Source organism: Dunckerocampus dactyliophorus, chromosome 17 (genome assembly GCF_027744805.1).
Source record: "Dunckerocampus dactyliophorus isolate RoL2022-P2 chromosome 17, RoL_Ddac_1.1, whole genome shotgun sequence".
NCBI classification, from domain to species: Eukaryota; Metazoa; Chordata; class Actinopteri; order Syngnathiformes; family Syngnathidae; genus Dunckerocampus; species Dunckerocampus dactyliophorus.
Genome location: NC_072835.1, coordinates 12,795,392 through 12,819,787, shown reverse-complemented (window position 1 = coordinate 12,819,787; position 24,396 = coordinate 12,795,392). Strand labels below are relative to the sequence as shown.

At 41.6% G+C, this 24,396-nt stretch overlaps 1 long non-coding RNA gene across 2 annotated transcripts in view; it reads left to right on the top strand.

Annotated features, from left to right (window-relative positions):
* The first annotated feature begins 440 nt into the window (after positions 1 to 440).
* Positions 441 to 24,396, top strand: part of LOC129169997 (uncharacterized) — a 56,114-nt gene continuing 32,158 nt past the window's right edge. Inside the window, exons 1-3 of one of the 2 annotated variants that reach the window (XR_008566516.1) lie at positions 441 to 534; positions 1,141 to 1,206; positions 3,453 to 3,579. This is a non-coding gene — a long non-coding RNA (uncharacterized LOC129169997). Of the gene's footprint in view, positions 535 to 1,140; positions 1,207 to 3,452; positions 3,580 to 24,396 lie in introns of those variants that run through there. The other variant, XR_008566515.1, reaches the window with a different exon arrangement.

Genomic DNA, 24,396 nt, shown 5'->3' with positions numbered 1-24,396 from the left:
TAACATTGCTGCATTGTATTCTTCAACACTACCAGGAATCCTCAATCAACAGAAGTATTTCATGTCGACACTGGTTTCTTTTCCCGCTAAACCTTTTCACTAAATCCTGTTGTCCACCAGGAACTCCTGCTGTCCTTTCCTTCTGCTGCGCTATCAATAGCATGTTCAACAATCCACTTTAAATGCCAACCGTAGTAATTAAAGCAACATGAGATGGAAGGTACACCCTGCACAAACTGAAGAAAGCAGGACTCTTGACTGGACGACATGGCGAAAAAGAACGTTTTTAAAGCAGTGGCTTGTGTTTAACTGTGAACAATAAAGATCGTCTTCAATGTTTTGCACTATAATCCTGAGTGGCGTTTTTGTCCAACAAACAACAAAAACATATTTACGGAAAAATAAAGACAACTGAAAAAAAACCATCACGCTATTAGTATAGCATCGACACTCTTCGTATCGATAATAACATCAATCATGCAACTGCTGCGTGTTTTTCTTTTTGTGCATCGCAAGTGTAGTAACCACGCACAGGTGAGCGGAATAAGTGATTTTTGTTGTTTTCTTAATCTTCAGTAGTTATTTGGTCGAATAAGTCATGTCTTTTTAATCAGGTGAACGTAGAAGGATAGCATAGCATAGGCTAGCGACAGCGAGGAAACCGGTTTTCCTGTTATTTATATACGAAAATATGTAACATTGATTGTGCTATAATTTTATTTAGGAACTGTGTGCCAAACTACAAGGCAGTGTTTTTTATTTTTCAAAGATATTTTCTTCTTACGTGTGTCTGTACATGATAATCACCATAGAACTACAAGAGTTGTCTTTCCCCTCGCTACAAAAGTGTGGTGGAACGCTAATAATAATAAAATAATAATATAAACTATATGTTGTTTAAAACCCACAACCACCGTGGCATGGTTTATTTTGCAAGTAAATCGCGTTGTTTCGGCAGTACCATAAAGGTTCAATTAAAAAAGGCAAATATATTAATAATTTTTCCGACTAAATAAAAAACCTTCCATTTTAATTTTTTGAATGCGCCAGCTTGTAATTTATTTATTCAGAATGTATTTAAATATAATTGTGAGATGCTTCTAAATTGTCAATAATTATTATTGTATGCTTTCATTCCAGCAGAGGGCACTGTTGCTTTAAAAACCATGACCCTCCATGTTGGGCTCAACAGGTGAAGATAGTCAGGTAAGTCAGATGTTGCTCATTATGGTTAATGATTATTTCACCCCAAAGGCTCTAAATTCAATTACAATTAATATTCTACCTGAGATTTATTCTATTTATTCAATTTATTTATTTCCCCCGCCCGACCTTTATCATTTTCCTTTATTCTGGATCAAGTGATGGACATAAATAAACAATCGATCAATTAAAAAAAAAAAGAGCATAACTAATTCCCTTGAATCACATTATCACTAAAGCATGAAATATGTTGCACAATTGTTTAGAAAAATGTGCATAAACATGTAACTGTACAATACCAAAAAAAACCCCAACATTGTGTGTGTGTGTGTGTGTGTGTGTGTTCTGTCTTTTGTAACCAGCTCTCAAACTCCAATCAGTCCTCGCTGCTGCGCCCATCCTGCTTCTGAGACAAAATCTGAATTATTTTTTTGTGAGCATAACCAACCAAGTATGATTACTTTATCAAACGCTGGCATATGTGTTTTATGAGAGTCCAAAAAAAAAATGTTATGATTAATTCACCAGCATTCCACCAGGTCAAGGAAATTGATGCAGTATAATTGGGCACATAGGGAATCCATGGCAATTTGTGCTTTCAGACACTACTTGAGAAATTAGATGTCAGTGCAAATGTGAAATTGCTCCTCAATGTTCTCAAAGATTCCATGCAAATTTAAATATAAATCTTAAGTATTTCCAGCAAAGGGATCCTTTTTTTCCCCCCCTTTTTTGTGTGTGCCAACTTGAAATGAAGCCCTGTGAAAATGATCTGAATGAAGTGAAAATATATGAGGGCTTGGAAAAAGACATCCAAGCTTGTGTAAAGTTGGGGCTGAGCTACGCGGAGGTGCTCTCGGTAAAACCCTCATGCAAGAATTCATTAGATTCTTTTTGACAGGAAGTAAAGTTTCGGATTCATGTGAAGACGTGTAATTATAATATTCAATATTCTGTACGTACACCTATGATGCAAAATATAACTCAAGGCATCCGTATAACCTACTTTTTTACTCAGCCTGTAGAAGTTAGGAGTTACAGACGTACAACATGTGCTCATATGAATCGGAGTTAGTTATACGGGTTTAAATAATTGACGCACAAAAGTAGAATGTACTGTTATCTGTTAAATTTGTGCCCCGGTGGTGTAATGGTGCAGGTTGTTCAATTCCCAGCCAGTGGAAATGTCCAGCGTATAATAAATGGGTTGCATCCGGTGTAAAAAAAAAAAAAAAAAAGCCAACTCAAACATGTGATTGACATGTTATGGTAGTGGTATGGCCACTGAGGCATTAAACAACATTAAAGACACTCAAACCAATCCGGTGCAGGTCAATCAATACTGTATATGTTAAGCTACTGGAACAAAACACTGACAACTTAGCTTTTGTGTTGGTAGGTGACATACTGTAGGTGACAAAGCAAATGGTTGCTAGTGTAATACATTCAAACATTACATTGAAAATATATGAAAAAGTAATGAATACACTTTCTTTTTAGAATATGCCAAGGGCCAATAAAAAAACAAGCTGTGGGCCAGAAATGGCCACCGTTGGCAAAGCTGTCAACACTCCCGTTTTGCCTGGGTAACTTTTGTATTTTGGCCTTCTTTCCTGGCACCCTCCCGTTTTCTACTAGTTTCCTGTATTTAAACTTTCATGATGCTGGTACTGCCAGAGCAGCAAATTCTAGCCCACAGTTTCCCTTATTTTCCCTAATAGTCCCTTATTTTCTGGAATATTTCCTTTTATTTTTCAAAGCAAATGTCGACAGGTACGCACATTGGACACCCTCGACCTGGCAGGAAAAAGCAGAAAGACAAATACGCCCCAAAATATTTGAAATTCAGCAGGTTATATCGATTCAAAGTTAAAAGTTTAGAAGAAGTTGGAACATTTGAAGCGTCGAAGGCGTTGCTTATAGTGGTCAACAATCCAAATATATGAATGTAGCTTCAATTACAAGAATCATCATTAAAAGTTGTTGTGGATTGTATATTAATGCAAGATCAAGATAAACTGATCTACTCCAAAATGCTAGTTATATTTAAATGTTCGTGTTTATTCCTCACGGACGTACAGTGCAAAAGAAAATGCTAAACAAGAATATTTTTGGTATGCATACTACATACTGACACTCTGGAAAACGGCTTCATTTGTCCTCATTAAAAGCTTAAAAGTCCATGAATAAATAATCATTAAAGCAAAGCATACTTTCTCCCCTTTTTTTTTTTTCCTCCAACTCTTCAGGCTCATGCAAAACATGCAGACTGAATAAACATGCTCCATAAAGGCTGTTTAGAAAAGTGCCCTACCCCCCTCTACTTCCATGTTGAAACGGCTGACACGCACCTAAAGATCAGTTCCTACATTGGCTGTTGGCTTTGGAGGGGGAGAAAAAAAAAACAATTGGACCGCCGAGAGTCAACTGAATGCATTTAAGTGAGTATGATGAGTCTGTCTCTCTCTTGAATAAGTAAGGAATTCAAACTTGAAGGCGAGAAGAAAGGGAAAGAAGACGAGCGCGCGCAGTCCGGTCCCAGTGGTTTAATTATTTTAATTATCTCTCCTCTTTCAGCGTTCCTAAAAAAAGAGGCCATTAAAGGATGCCCGTTTGGGTTAATCTGATTAAAAAAACAAGATGGAGGGAGAGATGAAAGGCTGCAGATGTCAGTGCTAATCAGGGAGTTAAAACTGCTATTTGTGAACTGGGACGCTTGTTAAAGTGGGTAGAAAGTGCATGCAGTGTGAATGTTTTTCTTTTCTTTTCAGTTAAAAAAAAAAAATCACCCCCCCCCCCTCACTTCAAAACACCTCATTTCAGCAGGCTGCGTTGATAAACTGCCTCTCATGCACCTCCTCAAGCTGACGCCATGTTTGATTCTCGTACTGCGTAGCAGATCGTTGCGGGTCAAGCAAACACGCACAGCTGCAAAGGAATAATACAAGTTTGAGTTTAGTCTCCGTTAATATGATGTAAGTAGTCATTTTCTTGAAAGGCAAGTCATGAAGGGACCACGAAAGCGCGTCAATATCCTGTTATCTCTATATCCAAGGAAAGTACTTTTATTTTTTTAGGGTTGTCAAAAATAACGCGTTAATGGCGTAACTAAATCCTGTAATTAATGTAATGTAATTAATGTCATGGGAAGCCACGCCTTTTTGTTATATATAATTGTGTCCTGTCATGTATCTTTCTGTTAATAAAATATAATATTTTGTCATTTTTTCACAAATGGAGCAGGGGCCATGCAAAAATATTTTTTATTCCTTTTTTTTGGGGGGGGGGGGTAATTGTGAATCCAAGAGTCTTACAAGAATGTTCCTTATAGTGCCTAAAGTCAGATATTTGTAGAGGCTGGATTTATTGAATTTTTTGAATGTGGTTGTGATACAAATGACTTATTTATTCCTCTTTTAATCAGGGCCAAAATATATTGATATAGTATTTTATTATAAGCGTGTATGATGAATATAGCGTACCTATATTGTCATTGCAAGTCGCTAGACTGAGCATTGTGCCTTGGTTACATTTCCAGCCCTCTAAAATGCATGGAATTATAATAGTAAAAATGCTTCACACATCCACGCAAGGGTATGCAAACATGCTGTGTACAGTACAGAATTAAGGCAACCCTTGCAGCATCAGGGAGTGTGATGTGGAGAAATACTGTAGCGTATCAAGCTGTGCAAAAGTCAATACAACAGCATACTGCCGTATCTGGCTGTGTTTTATGCTGTGTGCAGTAAGCACATTTTTAGTACTATATGGCATAGTATATATCAAATGTCTATCAACGTCCGTTGCACCTGTATTCAATGAGTAAATTATCTTTTTTGACTGGTTTCGAGCAGCATGCAGGATCTCTGGGGAAGAAGCTGTGTATGAGTGTTGATGTATCTAAACATGTACCTGGCCTATAATTGGAAGGACCTATTGGTTTGGTGAGGCTGAAGTAGCCATATGTCGGGCTAAAATGCAACACTGTCAGCTGCCATAATGCAGCGGGCTTCTGAAGTTCCTCTGACGGCAACGCTTGACATTTGTTCAGGCAAGAACGAGCACAAAACCAGCACAGGTGTTGAAGGCGCTCCATGGCGAGAGGAGGGGGGTGGAAAATTAAAAAAAAAACAAAAACAAAGATCTACTTTCAATCTGAATCAAGCAGAAGGAATGTCCTGAGTGTGTAGAGAGATGGACGGGAGCCCATGCAATATTAAAGCACCATGTCTGGCGATGCCAAGCATGCCACTCCTCTCCGCTGCTCCCGCCCTCCCGGCTTCGCGGCCATCGGCTCTTCCCTCAAGGTGACACTTCAAAGCGGGCACGCAGACGTGGCAGGCCTAGCTGTCGGCATGAAGCCAGCCTCACCCCCCTCCTTGTTCCCACCATCCATAGCCCCCCCCCTTCCCTCCTTCTATCAATACTGCCTCAAAGCCACACAGCCCCTACCCCTGCTGGGCCAGGTCAGCGCCAAGATCCACGCTGCTCACTGCCTTGGGAGCCCCTGTCAAAAAAAACACACACACCCCACCAGCTTAATTAATAACAGGCCATTTCTAATGCAAACCTTTTTGAATCAGTTTCTCTCCGATGCTGTTGTGAGGCCCCGACAGAAGGCAGACAAGGAGATGAGGGCTGGTTGGGGAGGCGTCCAAATCATCGGGATTCCGATGATTGGGTTCTACATGCATTATTCTTCATTCTTTATTTTCTATGTTCCTGCCTGTCCGCATGGATGTTCCTGCAGAGATGTCTCTCTTCCATAGATGATTGGAGACACTCAAACTAAAGAATGTAGGGCTGCTCTCCTCAGCCTGTCTGACAGGTGGGTTAGGAGAAATTCGAATGTACGCACACACACGCACAAACACACACACACACACACACAGAGTCTGCATCAGCTGGTTCCCCAGGCTTGTAATCACCTCTCAAACCTGGTGGGAGAATTTTACGCAGAACGCCGTGATCGATATTTGCCGATCCGTCTGCCCGCATCAGTCTCAAATAAAAGCACATAGCAGGAGACACGGCAGCGCTGGCAGGTCGTGGTGGGGGGGGGGCACGTTTGATGCCTGCGAAAACACTCATCAGTGTGTAGAACCAGACTCATCTCGGCACGCCGGGTCACTGCCGCCCTCACCCTGAGCAGAGCACGGCTGATTGTCTCTCTGTCGGGGTGAGCGGGGTTGTTGTTTTTTCCGAGGTGAGAGGACGTAGTTTGTCCGACGAGCTGGGTTCAGGTTTTTAATAGGACCTCGGCTCTGGCACCTGGCAGGCCCTCTCACAACTCGCCCCACCCTGCCTTGTCCCGCTAGTCCTGAAGTCGAGTTGTTATGGTATTTTTTTTTTTTACTCAATGCATGCAATCCTTGTCTGCCTCATCTTTTGCATTCTGGATAGGCTAAGCAGGAAAGGAGTGCAAGTTTAACAACCTTAGCCATGTTTCCACAAAGTCATACAATGACACTGAACATTCTGAACATCATGATGGCAGCTTGACCAGTTTAGGCTTATTTTATAGAGATGCTCGATATTTCCCAGCACTTCATTACCGATACCGATATTAACTGACGCCGATATCAACCGATACCGATAAAGGCAGCAGCTCTTCCCTCAAGCTAATGTCAGGTCATGAATGAATGAATGAACACATTATGCTTCTTTTACTGCGATGCCACTGGATGCATTTCACAAATAAAAAACTCTTTGTACAAAAATAAGACAAATACGGCAATATTGAATAAGATATTGAAAAAGTGCATTTTGTCTCAACAAAATAATAAAAAAAAAAAAATCATGATCAATAGTCAACTAAAATGACATGTCCTAATAGGAACAGGAACAGGTTAGTCTTAATACATTTACAAGTAAGAGTCCAATTAAATAATGCTGGCGACTATACAATTTGGAAAGCTGCACATTTCTGTGTGTCACAAACATCACAAACACATAAGAACAAAGTAAAGTGCAAAGTATGGAACTTTGGACTACCTTCGGACAACCAGTGCTTTCATTATAAATTTTATATTTACAATCCAAAAGCAAAATTGGAACTAATTTGACACTGGAGACACACGGAGCTAGCAAGCTTGCTGTGTGGAGCAACTCACAGGTATGAACCATAATGGCTTTTTTATGCCAGTGTCGGCCGATAAATTGGCCGACCAATATTATCGGACACTCAGAATCGATCCATCCATTTTCTATGCCGCTTATCCTCACTAGGGTCGCGGGGTACTCCAGCTGACTTCGGGCAAGAGGTGGGGTACACCCTGGACTGGTCGCCAGTCAATCGCAGGGCACATATAGACAAACAACCATTCACACTCACATTCATATTTTGCAATTTAGAGTGGCAAATTAACCTAACATGCATGTTTTTGGACAGAGGGAGGAAAACCCATGCACGCGGGGGGGCTTCCAAAGGGGGAGAACATGCAAACTCCACACAGAGATGCCCAACAGAGATTCGAACCCAGCTTTTCCCGAGTTGACTGTGTGACCAACATGCTAACCACTTGGCTACTGTGTGGCTCGCCACTCTGAATTGTTAATGTTACGTGATTTAGGGACAACAGTCCAAAAATGTGCATGTTAGGTTAATTGGAGACTCTAAATTGTCAGGCACAGTATGAGTGTGAGTCCAGACTGTACCCTGCCTCTTGCCCAAAGTCAGCTCGGATTGGCTCCAGCATACCCTCGAGACACTAGTGAGGACATGTGGCATAGAAAATGGATGGATGGATTTAGGGACAATTAAAAATTCCACATCTGATTTTGACAGGCACGTGGAAAGGATTGTGTTTGACCTTCAAGGTGCAACTGTACCACAGTACACATTAGTTGGTTGGAATGGTACGTATGGCACATGTGGTACATACGTTAGGGTGACCAAACGTTGCGTTTTCTCAGGACATGTTATGTTTTATGTCCTGTCCTGGCCGTCCTGTTGTAGAATGTGATGAAAATGTCATGGTTTTCATTTTTTTACTAGGCCATTAAATTAGTCGGGATAAGGGGACTCGGCTGCATCTGACTTAATCGGCTTTTTGAATAAATGTTCCCACAAAGCAAAAAGCCAAAGAAAAAGCAAACAATATGTGCGGAGTTAATCCTCTGACGCTTGTTGAGTTGAAGTCTCGTAAAATCGGGGACGTCATGCGCAAATACGGTTCAAACTCCCAAGTTCTTGCGACTTTCGAGGAGGCATTTTTCCCGAAAATATTAGTTGCATTCTAAAACTTAACAAGCATTTGACCTCAGGTTCTGTGTTGTTCTGTTCTTTGAGTCATTTTCATGTCGGTTTTTGAACTTCTTCCTTTTGAAATTTGTGTCTTTGGTTCTCCCTGTGCGTCCGTGGGTTATCGCCATGTACTCCGGTTTCCTCCCACATTTCAAAAACATGCATGTTAGGTTAACTGGAGACTAAAATTGTCTGTGTGTGCGAGTGTGAATGGTTGTTTGTCTACATGTGCCCTGCGATTGGCTGGTGACCAGTCCAGGGTGCATTCCGCATCTCGCCCGAAGTCAGCTGGGATAGGCTCCAGCATAGCCCAGCAAACCTAGTGAGGACAAGCGGCATAGAAAATGGATGGATAGAATTTGTGTCTTTGGTTATACAGTAATCCCATGTTTTTCGAGGTTAATTGCTTCCAGACCCGACCGCGAAAAGCGAATTCACGCAAAGTAGGATTCCTTCTTAATAAATTGAATATTTTCATATGTTTTACAATAATATATGTTTTTTAAACATTATTAAAGCCTATTTGTAGACATGAAATAACACCCATATTCCTAATATTGATAATACATTCCCTTTACATTTGTATTACCCAGTATAGTAGATCTAGTCAGAGAAAATAAGCCATTTAAACATACTTTAAATGTATTGAAATTTTATGACATTGTTGAGTAAACATTCGAGTACCATTTGAGCATCTCATTGCTGGGCGAGTGGACTGGCTTTTGGTAATCAAAATATGGTCACCCTTAAATATGTTGGTAGCCTTCACAATTTTTGACAACAGAAACGCAAAACCAAATGGAACCGTACTGCTTGGAAAATACTGTGTGTCCTGCAGTGTGCAGTTAAATGTTACACAGCATGGAAACATAAGGTTGTGGCTCAGCCATGAAAGCATTATGGCATTTAGGGCAGGGAACTGGTTAGCTGACACACTGCTATAATTAGGCAGTAATAAATAAAAAGGCGATGAGGGTGCATCTCAACTGTGGCCATTAGAGAAACCACAGAGGTTGCTTTTAATGGGGAAAAAGTCACCTGTTTGCCTGGAAATAGGCACACTTTCTCTTCTTCCAGCTAGGCCTCATGCACATTTATTTAGTGCCCTACTTGCAAAGTTCTTGTCAGTGTTAAACCCCACAATCCCTGACCCTTTAAAAAAGCCAACTGGGGTTGTTGTCAGCTCTAACCAACCTTGACTACTATCTCTTCTGCTCAGCAAGGGCAGCTGGGAGGGGGAACCTTTGCCATGCAGTTTTTCCTCTTCCAGAGAAAACCCCAACTCCCCACGACATTGTAGTAATTAACACCATTAGCTTTCTATTGTCTTTTAGCTTTGGAAAAGTGGGCAATGCCTACATGCTGTCTCAGTTGACACAACCGTTTTTCTTGTAGAAATTGGTAATCCAGTTTGTTTCATCTGCAACAATGTTGCCGTATTTCTCCCTACCTGCTGTTCATCTTGGCGACAGGCAATGTGCATGAGCGGGTTGTAATGAGTCAGGCATTGGGTTTTAATAAGCAGAGCTTTACCCGCAGATCCCTCTGTGATTTGCATCCATGTCGGACACGAGGCGTAAAGCGGGGTGATTGATTCATAGCTCGTCCCATATTGCAACAAGGGAGGGGAGCGATAGATAGAGGAAGGCCGTAGATTTATTATCAAGCTCAGCGACAAAAGGGAGGAAGAGAGTGTGCATATGTTAATCCGCTGGCTGAACGATGATCAAAGACTGGAACAAGCTGAGCCCTGCTGATCGCCTCGGGGCAAACGCTGCTCTCCAAGCAGCTGGGAAAGTACGCAGACGAAGAATAAACAGATACCTCGAAAAATCAATAGCTAAGTAAGGTTCAGGCTGTGGCTTGGCGTGAAGGTCAGAGAAGGAGGTAGTTTGTGAGCCATTGGGTGCTTTTAGGCCAATTTAAACAGAATTAGCTCTTTACAGCAGAGCTGTGTCCAAGCCTGAAGCAGGTTCGAACTGAGGTTAAAAAAAAAAACACATCTTGAAAAAACATGAAATTCTGGTTCAAACATCTGAGCGTTTGATTCATGGGCAGTGGCATGGGTTTGGAGAGAAGACCTTGCGTCTGCTGATTTGGATTTCAAAGGAAGTGGAATTTTCTTTTTAGTGTCAAAAACACGCTGCATGGGTCCCGTTTGTTCTTTATCTGTTATCCCACGTTCCTCTGCAGACTGACCCAAAGTATTCCCCGAAGGCGTCTAGCATGGGTACCAGCAATGGCTGTCTGCTGAGGGAATATGTGGCTTTCTTGTGATCTGGTCCCCATGGCTCAATTGTGGTTGGGAGCTTCAAAATTTACATCCCGGTGAACATGTGATTCACCCACATGTCAGTATGTAAAAACTGTGGAAAGACAAATATTTTGTCTTTGATCAAAACAGACATCCCTCTGCGTAATAATGCTGCATATGTGGAAAAATATCATCTGTCACTGTTATGTTGATTATAAATTCATATCTTTGTTTTCCAGTAGCTAAATAATTACAATTACTTAGCTCTTTACCCCCAGGCTTTGGCATCTTTTGACTTCCTCTACTTCAGTCACGGATTGTTTTTCTGATTAGTATCTTTGTTTAATCTACTAACGACGGCATCCCCTCAGGCTAAATGCCTGATTCGGCTCACGAGTTTATTTATTCATCTGTACTTTTGACGTGTTAATCTGCATAAATGGCACAGAGCTCCATCAGGACCCCAGTAGGTCTCTCTGCACCTGTCAATTACAACAAATGTGAGACAGCAGGAATCGCCCACCCTGGACTCTGCACCTTGATAGAGGTAGAAGTATACCTGTCAATCCTGCTCTGTACTGTCAGGGAGACATTGATATCCAGCCCTTCATCACTGCCTCTAGTCTGCAGTGATAATTGAAAAGAGCTGCTGCTAATTAAGACTGATAGAGAATATGACCACGGAATATAAATAGACAATGTAGGGCCATGCGTTGTTATGCTCATTAGTGGTATTGTTGGAACCTGTTTGTTTTTTGACACCTGAAAACCTTGCCCTGTTGTTTCTTGGTGCTTACCTATATTATATTTCACTGCTCTTATAGACAGGTATGTTTACTAAGGGTGTCTTTGACTAAGGATTTTCATAGTTTAATCTGATTTGTCAGAGTTTGTCTATAGTCGACTGTTGTTGTTGTTCTGTTGTTGACTGTTTGTTGTTGCCAAAACTGTGGTGAGACCAGCGATGTTGTTTGGTCTAGAGACATTGTCAATGAGGAAAAGACAGGAGTCAGAGTTGGAGGTAGCAGAGTTGATGATGCTGAGGTTCTCTCTGGGAGTGACCAGGAAGGATAGGATCAGGAATGAGTACATCAGAGGGACAGCACATGTTAGAGGTTTTGGAGATAAAGTCAGAGAGGCCAAACTGAGATGGTTTGGACATGTCCAGAGGAGAGATAGGGAACATATAGGTAGAAGGATGCTGAGTTTGGAACTGCCGAGCAGGAGGCCTAGAGGAAGACCAAAGAGGAGGTTTATGGATGTAGTGAAAGAGGACATGAAGGTAGTTGGTGTGAGAGAAGAGGATGCAGAAGACAGGGTTAGATGGAGGCAATTGATTCACTGAAGGGAAAAGCCGAAAGGAGAAGAAGAAGAAGAATTTGCAATTCGTCCACCTCAAAGAAACAGGCTAAAACACTCAGATAAACAAATAAGCATGGTAGGTGTACGACAACAGTACCTTAATTTATTCAGTGACACAGGAAGCAAGACGAACGAAACCGAAACGCAGTCGCTGTTGGCACACATCAGAAAAGTGCACGTAGAATAGGAACAACAACTTGCCAAAACTCTGTTGGCAGCCTCATTTCTTGCATTAAAATTCACTCTCGGGATATAAAATGAAGTTGAGGTAATAGCCTTACCCGTTTTAAATGATACGCTGTTGGTTGTTGCCGTGTCATATGTATTTCACCTGACCATTTTGTTCAGATTCCAAATTATACAACCTCTGTAGCATTCAACTTAGAAGTCCCACTATATTGTAATCTTTCACAAATGTTTTGCGTGAGTGTCGTTTTGGATGATTAGAATAAATGCACCATTTATTGCCAGGGGCTGTCGTATGTTGTTCTTGTTATGAAAAATGGCAGCACTCCACCACCATTGTTATGTAGCTTCATGCTGCTGAGTAGAAAAAAAAATGCTTGTTTTGTTGTACGTGCATCGAAATTGAGACAGGCATTCCTTGACACTCACTGTCAAACTTTTGCAGCAAATTGCAGTAAAAGTTGTAGTTTTGAGCAGACAGCCTTTTGTTTGTATCAAAGTTCTCACCCAGGAATCATTAACTGTGATAACCCAGTCATGGAGGTGAGATGTTATCAGACGAATGTCAAATGCAACCATCTGACCTCTAAGGCTGCAGCCCGACCATTAGCAAATCCTCCATAAAATAAATAGTTGGACAGTTGTAGCTTGGTAATTTATAGCAGCTCAGCCCAGTTACCCCTGCAGCAGGCCTCCAGATTTCTGATGCAAATGTTCCCAAATGAAACGAATGGGGAAATATCAACAAGCCCTGAGTAATTGCGGCTGATAAAAAATGCATAGGGGTTGTGGTACAGCACTCGCTTCCCACAGATGCTGGGAAGTTATCTCTCATTACTCGCACTGTGATAAAGTGCAGCGACGTTGCCGTCAAGCTAAAGCAATGCATTCAGCTCATCTAATAAAGTCTACTGCCGACTATGCACTTGCCAGTGATATTCATTTGCAGCAGTTTGTTACAGGAGAAATATTGTTGCTGGCTGCAGCGATTAATTTTCTCCATGTCTGCTTTGACGCTTGTCTTTGTAGTTAAAAATCCCTGCACATCAAGTTTGGATGTTTTATTCATTCTGAGATTTTAATTTATATATGTAAGTATAGATGTGCACTTTCTGAGCGTTCCACACTAACAACTCCCATACCACCCTTAAAATGAAGAATTGTTTTCAGATCTTCGTTAGTACACTGTGGATTACATTAGCAGTTTAAAGCAGTAACTGCACCATCATTCAAGAGTGCAATCTTTGTGTCACTTGAGTGTCAGCGGTGTAGACGAGCCAGTGATTCAGTGTGACATGCAAAACAGCTGTTTAGCTCAGAGAAATCAGCACAATAAAGATGACGACACAACAGCTGTCAGCGGCGAGCACAGCAGAGGAGCTGAACTTCACAAACTGAAAACATGAGACTAAATTATGATGGCGGCTCAATGGCAAATACCATCTTTCCTGTGCTACAGAGAAGCATATACTTCATGGACAGAAATAGGTAATATAATTGTTTGATCAGCTGACAGCCCCGTGAGCAAGCCTTACCCAAAGTGGCACCCTTGACAAAATTTTAAATGGCACAAAAGCTTGCAAAAGTCATTAAATGGCATCGTTTGTCTTTAATTTTTAAGATACCATGTCACCCAATTTACATAGTTAAGACATTACAAAAACATTTTTAAAAAACTCAAATACAATATAAATGCCTAAAAAAAGTCCTGTAAATAAGTGAATGAATAATAATAATAGTAATAAATTATAAATACAACAATCGGCATGAATTTAAATAACCACCCAGTTTCCACACAATAACGCTCTATATATGCTACATTTACACGATACAATAACTATTTACAAATAAATAAATCAATAAAATACCTATACTCTACACCAGTGGTTCTTAACCTGGGTTCGATCGAACCCTAGGGGTTCAGTGAGTCGGTCCCAGGGGTTTGGCGGAGCCTCCGCCACGGAGGTTAAGACACACCGGACCCATCATGTCAATTCGTGATGCCACGCGGCTGCTTGGCCATCACTGGCTGCAGATAATCACATTACATTGCTTGCCTTGGCCAATCGGTGCTGCGAAGAATTTAGCGCCCTCATGGTGCGTTCCATTTGTACTTGAAAGTCGGAATTTCCGAGTTCCTAGCGGGAACGCCCGAGTGAAACGCCCCCCGAAGTCGGAATGTTCAACTTGGAAGTCAGAGCATCCACACCACCTCTGAGTTAACAATCAATGATGGCTGCCTCGTGTGTAGACGGTAAATAATCCATAAATAATTTATAAAAAATATTGCTATAGTGTACTGTAAAGTTTTTCTGACTTGGCATCTGGAACTCTCACTCCGACTTCCCAGTTCGGAGTACAAATGAAACGCACCATCAAGTAGTCAACGTGTAACTGATGTGGTAATACGTCGTGTGATTTCGTTCTTAATATTTTAATACATACTAACTATGTCGAGCAAAAAAAGAAAGTGGTCGGACGAATATGTACACGGGCCGTGATGGGAGTCAGAGTGCTGTCTCCGTCATTTTGTGCACCAGTAAACGGTGAATGGGCATATGAAATTGATGGGGTTCGGTACGTCCAACAAGGTTAAGAACCACTGCTCTACACACAACTATATACAAAAATGAGGGGATACATATGTTATATATGTAGTGATATATACATTTGAATCAATGTGAGGCTCCAGCATGCCCCTGCGCCCCTAAAAACAAAAAAGAGGCGAAGCAATATAGAAAATGGATGGATGAATGGATGGAATCAATGTGAAAAAATCAGTGTGAAAAGTTCATTCTATGAACTAGTTTTGATATAATCATATTGAAGCTGAATTTTTGGCACCCCTTGGAGGCCACGGCATTTGACTACATTGCCTAATGAGCCCTGCCTGCACCAATATTTTTGTGTGCCAATGTCTAATTTTTAAAGTGGTATTTATTTTTTCATAAAAAATATATTTTTCTTTCCTCTTTCAGTAAGTCTTATTCTTTTAAAACATTTTGTAGTTTTCAGAGATAAGCAAATTTATAAAAATATTTATAAAGCAAAGCGTTATAAAAAGTACATCTGCCGTAGCAATGACAGACATTGTTCTTTGTATTTAAAATGATTCCCAATACTTTTTAAATGTGATTATACAAAACAACATTGCAGGTGTGGTCATGTCCCAAGAACTTCCTAAGGGTTTGTTTTCTTGTCTTATTTTCCCACCTCTGCTAAAACCTCATATTCTGTTGATATTAAAAGATAATCCATTGCAATTTTTTTTTAAATAGCGATGCACGCTATTTTTTTCAAGCTGATACCGATAACTTTCTGCCAACAACTTGTTTTTATAGCTATTACTTTTTAAAATTTTGATTTAACTGTAGTTTGTGCACATGTAGAGGTAAGAACGACTCAGACAAACTTACATTTGTTCTAATCAAACATCAAGACATCACTGCTGTTAGCAAAACATTAAAAAATAGTGGCTCCAAGTGGTTTACTAGCCGAAAAAAGCTGGTATCTTCAACGATGGGGGGGCTAGTTGTCCACCACCATCATTTCCTTGATGAAATCACAGATGGCTTTAACCCACAGGTCGTCTCTGGCAAAGGTTTTGCACTTTTCAAATGCTGCGGCGATAGGAACAAGCCCCAGGAGTCGTTATCAGGTGGCTGATAAGGTTTGATGTGTTGAAGCTCTATGTTTATTTTTGGTGCAACTTCCTCTGAAACAGTGAATGTTTGTTTACAAGTGAGAGAGTCAGGACACAGTATGGGTAATCTCGCCTCATTGGAGCGTATTTTGAAATTATTGGTTATCTGAGCTATTTTTTTAATGTTATCAAATTTATAGGTATGACGTCCTAATTCCTCATATCCGCCCGATAATTATCGGCCAGATAATTGTCGTGCACCCCTAGTTTTTAATGTGACTAGCAAGCTCCGTAGAATAGCAGATAGCATTGCTTTGCACTGTGGTGAGAATAATACAAGCAGATGGCAGATTTTTTTCCTGCCACAGCCTGCCTTGGCACGCTCACTATGTGCTGGGCTGGACTCATTCAAAAGAATGGCAGGGCTGTGTGTTCCTGTCAAGCTGAGCACAGTAATGAATGAAAAACAAGTGATTTCCATTCACTGCTCTGCTCAATATTTCAAATTTGTCCTAAAAGATCTATTAAAACTTGAGGAAAAACTATCCTTCGAAGACAGATATAATTTGTAAGACCTAGGAGACGTGCATGTTGCCCATGCAGTTGAAAAGTTAATTTGCAATTCAGGAGAAAGAACCTCACTTTTCAATGGGGGTTAATGCTTGTGGAAGTGCACTGACGTCAACAGCTGTTCTCAAACAAGCCCTTTGATGACTCATTGACAGCGGAAGCTTCCGATTGCCACTTTCACTAACTGGGGGAATGTCAGCATCTGTGCTCATCTCAGGCTGATCATAGTCCCTCCGCAGCTCCTGCCTGCCAGAAGGAGCGAGTGATGAAATACCTGCGGTGTTAATGGATGTGAGAGCAACGGTGACCCTCTCCAAAGAGCAGGTTCTCTCTTGCCATTAAAAAAAGGTCCTTGCTTTGGTCTGGATCAGAGCCTTGGCTCTCCTCGTGCCACTGGGACCATGCAGACAACGGTAATTGTTCTCCTCGCCTCCTCGTCAGGACTCTGGGGAGTGCCTGTAGAGGGCATTGAAATTGAAGGAAAGCACACGCAGACAAGCAATGATTAGGTTATTAGCACCGAGGTGACTAATTATGTTGTGGTACTGTCAAACCGTGGAGCATGCGGGGGAGCCGGGCTGCAAGGTGAGCAGAGGTGGAGTGTTAGGAGAGACTCTGGTTCATCTCCTCTCTCCTTCTTCCCCAGGCTGGGCCGTAGGGGTGGCTCCCTCTCTCCGTCTCTTTCCCTGCGGCTTACCCCCCCAGCCTGCTGTTCAGGTCCCGGTGACATCTGCTCGTTGCACGCCGTGTCCTCCCCACACATACCCCTCAGAGGCCAGAGTCCCCCCCACACATACATACACATACCCCCGCACGTCTCCCTGTGCAGATGTTGCGGTCTCTGGGTCCTGCCCGCATGGAGAGCGTCAAGCGTGTTTGATGTGTGATGAAACAGAATCGAGCGAGCCACTCTGGGGCTCAGGGAGCAGAGGAGGTGGGGAAGAGTACCGGGAAAGATCGGAGTAAGGGGGAGGCATAGTATAGGGCATCAGGGATGTTGGGATGAGTCACATTACAATATCAACCGGAGGCCAAGCTCAGAGTACGAGGTTAGAATGTCCCTGCACTGGATGTCGGAAACCTCAAGAGGGGAAGAGACAAAGGAGGAGATACTGTATATGAAGGCTGAATGGAGACGGGGCAAAACGTGTAGGTGCGGAAAAGTTGGCGGACAACGACAAAACCAAGCAAACAAAATGGAAATTGTGCTCAATGACAAAAATGAAAAATGTGTGTGGAAACTTAAGGCTCGGCTTCCAACTACATTGTTGTGCATTTTTTTGCAGAATTGCATTTTTTTCTATGTGGTCTAATGCAACATAGCAGTATGCACTACTTTACATTTTTGTAACCATTTTATTGTTATCTAGAAATGAAACGGAATAAAATGATATATTTCAGAGTAGTCAATGTACAGCTTGTATAGCAGAATAGGTTTACTAGCCAGTGAAAAGGAATTCAACACATCACAGCTAATATTGTCTGAATAGCTGTCAACACACTTTGTCACCTCCGTGCATAAGCACACTTTTATAAGTCAGAATATTTTTGTGCATACATCATTTTTGTCTTTTTTGGGTAAGGAAATTTTTACTAGGAATAATGCGGGTTGTTTCACTTGTTTAGTACAACTGAGCATAGTGGTAACAGTTTTGGGTTAAAAGAACATTGCTACCTCAGTTTTCACCATGAATTTGTTCCGAAAGGTCAGGCAAAAACTGAAACGTACGAAAATATTAACAATTTTCATCATAGGAAATAACATTAGTCCAATGACTCACTCAAAAACATTAACAAAAAATACATTTTATAGAGAATAATTAGAGTTTTCCCCGCAAAAAACAATGAGCTATAAACCTGTAAATATTCTCAATCATCCAGGTCATTGTATTCTCAGGGCATTCAATCGATCGCAACTGGACTAAGACGACCTGATTGATTGAATGCCCTGAGAATGAGCAGTAAATATAAATCCCGAATGAAATGGACAAGAACATTTAACATCATTTTTACCTTTATTAAAGACTCTATTTGGCGAAAGTGGAGGAGTTTCTCACCTCCCTCATCAAATTGCTGCCACGGAATGATACAGTGCAGGGCAAAGAGACTAGTTTGTTACACTCAGTGTTGTACAATAACTGAGACAGCGTACATATCTATAGACACTCCTGATCAAAATGTAAAGATCAGTTGAAAAATTGCAAGAATTTACATTTTGCACTGTTGGATCTTAAGGAAGTTCTAAGTAGAGCTTCAAAATGTAAAAGGAAGAACTGGGAGTGAGACAAAAAATGTTTGGCGTAAACAATTTATTACAAATCATCCATCAGTTTTCTATGCCGCTTATCCTAATTAGGGTGGCGTGGATATGCTGGAGCCTATCCCAGCTCACTTCGGGCGTGAGGTGGGGTACACCCCGGACTGGTCGCCAGCCAATCGCAGCGCACATATAGGCAAACAATCATTCACCCTCATATTCATACCAATGGACAATTTTAGAGTCGCCAATTAACCTAACGTGCATGTTTTTGGAATGCTGGAGGAAACTGGAGTACCCGGAGAAAACCCACGCATGCATGGGGAGAATATGCAAACTTCACATGCCCAAGCAGAGATTCGAACCAAGGTCTTCCCGATCTCCTGATTTTGTGGCCAATATGCTAACCACTCATCCACCATGCAGCTCGCTAACAACCGACAAGTCAAAAAGGCTGTTCATCAGCTGATCAAAAGTTTAAGACCAGAGCCTTTTAAAAGCCAAAATCTTGATAAAAGTGTGGAGTCAATGCCATTTCTTGTCAGATATTCACACTGTCACGATTTCTTGATGGCAAAGGCAAAAAAGCTTTCTCTCTGAACGCGGTTGGATTGTTGAGAGCTATATACTGTAAGCAAGGCCTCTCTCAAGCGCACCATTGCCAATAAGTGTGGACAGTCATTTTAAAGTTTGTCAAAGGTCCTGAGGGTCATGGACCAAAACAGTCAAGTGGTAGACGCAAAAAAATGGCACAGGCCCTGAGCCGGAAGATCTGATTGGCTGTTCGTCAAGACACAGGATGATTCGCGGCCCAAATGAAGGTTGTTACTGGTGCTGGTGCGTATAGATCAAATCAATCAGACGGCATCTGCGAGGGAAGGGTTTTAAACAAACAAAAAATGTCTTCAAAGGCTTTTATTTTAATGCCACAAAATTGCCCATTTGGAATTTGCACAAGAGCACCAAACATGGGACATTGAAAGGTGGAAGAAGGTTTTATTCAATAATGACAAAACAATTAACCTTGATGGTACTGATGGCTTCCAGCGGTACTGGCATGACAAGGAGATCTCACAGTGGAGGGGGCGCCATCGTGATCAGGAGTGCTTTTTCCTTCAATGGAACAATGGAGCTTCAGTTTGTGCAGGGGCGTCAAACGGCAGCTGGCTATGTGGAGATGTTGCAGGGGGCATCTTTCATGACCGAAGGTCCTCGTCTGTCAGGACAGTGCTGCCGTTCACAATGCCTGCCTGACAAAGAACTTCTTTCAAAGGAATAACCTCACTCTTTTGGAACATTCTGCATGTTCCCCTGACCTAAATCAAGTTGAGAGCATTTGGGGATGGATGGCAAGGGAAGTTTACAAAAATGGATGTCAGTTCCAGACAGTGGATGCCCTCCGTGAAGGCCATCTTCACCACAACATTCCCTCTAGCCTCCTGGAAACACTGGCATCAAGCAAGCCCAAACCTAATTTTGAGGTGATTAGATTAGAAGACAGGAAGAAAAATGAGTAGAGGACAGTGGATGAAAGAAGACTGAGGGAAAAGGAGGAAAAGCATCACAAATACAAGTATCTGCATGAAGAGCAGAGCAAATAATAGGATGGAACAAACAAGGAGGCGAGGGAAGTAAATCATAGGAAGCACAAGGAGAGGAGCTTTCTCTCTTTCTTCCTCCAACGTGGCTTCCACCCCTACGCTCCTCATACATTCCTTCATTTACTCATGCATCCCTCTGCTTAATCTCTCCCCCTATGCAGTATGTTAATTATTGTTGTGAAAGAACAGCAAGTTGCTCGCGATGAGGAGGGGGGTGATGATGAGGATGATGATGATGTGATTATGATTACCACTTAGAGCGGGCAGTGCCGAGTGCGCCGTGTGCGGGGAACTTTTAAAAAGGAAGAAGTGCGCGAAGGAGCGCTAACGGGGGATCAGGTGAAGCGATGGATAGGTTAGCAGTTAAAGATCAAAGTGAAAAACAAAGGCATATTTCAAACGGGCCCAGAGAGCTTGGCAACAGACCCGCGGCTCCTCTGATAATACTTAGATCTATAAATGTTTCGTCTTTTATTTATTTATTTTCTTATTTATTTTTAAAATTATTCATCGCCATAATAATTTGGGCCTAACAAGCACTTGAGGGAGACGGCTTCCTTTGCATCTCTCTCCCCCTTTTCTTTAGTTCCCCGCTCCGTGGTGCACAGAGCTCTGGGATTTGGGGGCACTATTAGAGAGAAATTTCTTTTATTTGCTGCTAATGAATGATATGCATGACACTATTTTTCTTTTTTCTTGTGTACTTTGTGGGGGTAACCACAAGGATTGGGGCAGGAGCTGGAGAATTGGTCTCTTTTTCAAGGCTTTGTTCATTTAACCCTCTTCTCGCCTTCCGAACGAGTGCATGAGGTTGTTACCGTCGCTTTGTTGGATTTCCAATTCAAATATGCTATCATACTTGATACTAGTGATATGGCATAGTTTGACTTTGTTTTGCTTTCTTCAGGCACACTCTGTGTCTAGGAAATATGGGTTAACTGGATTGTAAATACAAAAGCTGCACAGCAGGTCTGTAAACATCTCTAATATACACTTCATAAGTGCACAGTCATTGATCAGCCTGTTTTTTTTTTTTAATGCTGGCAAACCAAATAGTTTACTCAAGATGGTGTACATCACATTGAGCCAAAACCTCTCCCCAACACTTTCAGTATACAAAATATGATATTAAATGAATAAATACTAAATTTAAACATCCATAATCACTTTTATTAAGTGATCTTTACAGCAGAGGTACACTAAGTGTTAGTGTAGTGAGTCACATAGCTGACTTTTGTGCCGCTGGGGTGGACTAAATTCTTACTTTATGCACAGTTCATTACTGTGATTGATTGGTGATCATTCCAGTGTGTAGTCTACCTTTCACGCTAAGGGTGCATTTATATACAGTACATACACACCTGATCACAATTGTAAGACCAGTTGAAAAATTGGAAGAATTTATATTTTGCACAGTTGGATCTTATAGAGGTTGAAAGTAGTGCTTCAAAATGCAAAAAGAAGAAATGGGAGTGAGACTAAACATTTTTTGAGTAAGCAATCTATTGCAAACAACTTTTAAACTGAAATAGGCTGTTCAAAAGCTGATCCAACGTTTAAGACCATAGCTAAAAAAAAAAAACATAACCCCTCTAAAATGGAAATAAAATGTTCAAAAAAGGACTCAGTAATGAGTAGCCGTGCCATTCTTGTTAATCACCTTAACCATTCCTTTGGGCATTCGAGGACGCTGGTGGAAATGTTCCTCCAGGTGGTGAGGGTGGCTTCACGGAGGGCATCCACTTTCTGGAACTGATTTTTGTAAACTTCCCTTGCCATCCATCCCAAAATATTCTCAGTTGGATGTAGATCAGGGGAACGCACAGAATGGACCAAGAGAGTGGCGTTATTCCTCTGAAAGAAGTCCTTTGTCAGGCAGGCATTGTGAACGGCAGCGCTGCCCTGTTGGAAAAACTCAGTCATTTCCACACAGACGAGGGCCTTCGGTCATGAGGGATGCCCCCTGCAACATCTCCACGTAGGCAGCTGTGGTTTGACGTCCCTGCACAACTGAAGCTCGATTGTTCCAATGAAGGAAAAAGCGCCCCTGATCTTCTTATCATGCCAGTAACGTTGGAAGCCAGCAGTACCATCAAGGTTACATTTTTTCTCATCAGAGAATAAAACTTTCTTCCACCTTTGTCCCATGTTTGGTGCTGTCCTGCAAATTCCAAACGCGCAAGTTTGAAGGAGACAAGGCCTTTGAAGACGTTCTTAAAACCCTTTTCTTGCAGGTGCCATCTGATGGTTATTGGGCTACACTCGGCATCAGTACCAACCTTCATTTGGGCCGAGGGTCGTCACGTGTCTTGACGGATAGCCAATTGGATTCTCCGGCTCAGAGCCGATGACATTTTTTTCAGTCTACCACTTGACTTTTTTGTTCCATAAACCCTCAGGACTGTCTTACTGCGTCCAACCTCAAGGGCAATAGTATGCTGCCAGCGGCCTTGCTTATGCGTTTGCCATCAAGAGATCATGACACTATGAATACCTGACAGAAAATGACATTGAATCCACATTTTTGCCAATATTTTGGCTTTGAAGCTCTATTTAGAACCTTCTGAAGATCCAACAGTGCAAAATGTAAATTCTTGCTGGTCTTAAAATCATAAAATTTTATCAGGAGTGTTTATACATATTTATATATAGCAATCTAGTAAAAAAAGACTAGAAACACTTAAACACAAAAAATGCTAAAACACTAAAAAAATATCCAATTGTGTGCTGTATTTACTTGGGGAAAATTATTTTGTAACTTGTGTGTTTGTGTTTGTGCTTCCACCACACCACAAAGTTCTGTAAAATTGTATTCTAAAGGAGACGAGTCTGTATGGCCCCGAAATCACAATACATAAAGAATAAATGTCAGTGTACACAAACACATCCAGCTTTCTATCAGTGGTTTAGGTTTACCCTCACCATTAGTAATAGGTTAACTAGGCTTTTGGCTGACTAAGCAAATGGCAGGCCACTGGCATCTAACAAACCAAGTGTGAATATTTTACTATTTATCTTTTATTATTTATCTTTGTTCCACTCATTTATCTTGCCACATATCCTCCAGCAGTGAGATTACAGAGACCTTTGCTGCTGCAATTCCAAAGCACACTGCAAATGTCCTTCAACTTCTCATAATCTTTCCTATTCTTCCATAGACTCTGCTATATTGCATGCACGCACCAACATAACGACGTAAACTCTGGCCTGAAGTGATTCTTTGACGGTGTAAACATGGCCTTATAATGACCTCCCTTCTGACTGAGGAGAGCTGCTCCTTCCCGTCTGTCCCCCCTGTCTCCTTTTCTTTTTCCTCAATATGATGTGTGCATCGACCCAGGCCCCGGGAAACTTTGAAGTTGCCTCCTTGCCACCTTCGGCCTAAAGCAGCAGCTTCAGATGGGAGTTGACAGAGGCGCGGTCGTCTCCCTTTGGAATCTGTTGCAGGAGAAGTTGTGTGATGAATGTTTGAGCAGAGGTGATAAAGCTACACTTTTTCCATGCTGAGAGTCATGCCAGAGATTTCACTCGCCTCACCGGTCAGGAGAAGAGTCCAGGTCACGCCACCGTGATCTATTCCTCCTACAGTGGGCTATATTAAATAGGGCATCAGGGAACAGCAGGGCTCAAGGTCGAGAGTGCATACAGTTGCATTGATACCTGTTCTGTCTTCTATTTGACATGTGGAGCAAAAACAGCATAATCAGTGTGGGCACTGAGGACTTGTATTGCTATTGAATTAACCACTACACCTTTACCAATGCCAAATGTCTTTCAGTGCCAATACAATATGGTTAAAGTTAGTTCTACGGCAGTTCTTTAAAACATAGACTACAGTGTCATGTTTTTTCAAATGTCAGCCAGGGTGTTCAAAAGAAATCTTTTTTCGGAGAGTGGTTTCTTTGAAAAATGTGATGGAAGGCTATCCCACAATTTGATAGAACAAAATCAATCCAGGTAAAGGCATGGCAGAGGTTTCCTGCTAAGACTAGGTTTGGGTATTACTTACATATTATCTAATACCAGGGCCAAATCAGTGCTTTCGAAACTGCTGGTAGTCCCCGAACCAGTACT